Source organism: Mandrillus leucophaeus, unplaced genomic scaffold (genome assembly GCF_000951045.1).
Source record: "Mandrillus leucophaeus isolate KB7577 unplaced genomic scaffold, Mleu.le_1.0 Scaffold215, whole genome shotgun sequence".
In the NCBI taxonomy this organism is placed as follows: domain Eukaryota; kingdom Metazoa; phylum Chordata; class Mammalia; order Primates; family Cercopithecidae; genus Mandrillus; species Mandrillus leucophaeus.
The window spans coordinates 330,462-331,648 of NW_012102199.1; positions in this window are offsets into that span (position 1 = coordinate 330,462).

Genomic DNA, 1,187 nt, shown 5'->3' on the forward strand with positions numbered 1-1,187 from the left:
AAAAAGAAAAAAAAAGAAAAACTCATAGTGTTTTAAGAAAGTTTACGAATTCATGTTGGGTCACATTCAAAGCCTTCCTGGGCCACATGCGGCCTGTGGGTGGCAGGTTAAACAAGCTTGATTTAGCCCATAACAGCCACATAGATATGGCTGCCCATGTGTGTGACTGACCTTCGCTACTCAGCCTCAAGCCCCTCCAGAGGTCAAACTGATTCAGCGAGGCCCAACGCCTCCGCCGTAAAACACATTTTTGGCATAAACTCTCTGGCGTGACCTCCAGAGGTCACAAAGAGACTCTCATCACACAGGATACTCCACCAGCTTGAAGGCAAACTCTTCAGGAGCCAGACAAGGGCCAGACTTGACTTTGGAATGTGCAGGAGAGCCCAGAAGCATGGGAGGAAAGAGGCAGGAGCTAAGGATGATGTGGGGTGTCTGTCAAAGCCCTGCCCACCCAGCCACCTGTCCTCCCCTGATCAGCCACCTCTCTGCAGGCTGCTTCTGCTTCCTCTGGTACACCCAGCCTGTAAAGTCTAGAGGGTCCACTCCAGCAACCCAGGCCTGGGAGTTAGACATCAGATAAGCTTTGTTTAAGAGACAGGGCCTTAGCTGGGCACGATGGCTCACACCTGTAATCCCAACACTTTGAGAGGCCAAGGAGGGCGGATCACTTGAGGTTAGGAGTTCTACTAAAAATTATAAAAACTAGCTGGGTGGGGTGGTGGGCATCTGTAATCCCAGCTACTCGAGAGGCTGAGGTGGGAGAATCGCTTGAATCTGGGAGGCAGAGGTTGCAGCGAACCGAGACCGTGCCACTGCACTTCAGCCTGGGCAACAAAAGTGAAACCCCATCTCAAGAAAAAAAAGAGAGAGAGAGAGAGAGAGAGGTTCTCACTCTGTTGCCCAGACTAGAGTCAGTGGTGCAGTCATAGCTCACTGCAGCCTCAAACTCCTAGGCTCAAGTGATACTCCTGCCTCAGCCTCTGGAACAGCTGAGACTACAGGTGTGAACCACCATGTCCAGCTGGGAGAGCTCTTGGCATGGCTGCAGGTGGCCAGTTGCTGAGTCTATCCCTGAGGCTGTGCAGAGGCCTAGCCAGCAGGAAAGTTCCACAGCCTTGCAGCTGATAAACAGAGACCCCTCTGGAGGTGGCATGGAGCAACTAGAGACCCTCCTGCACCTCAGT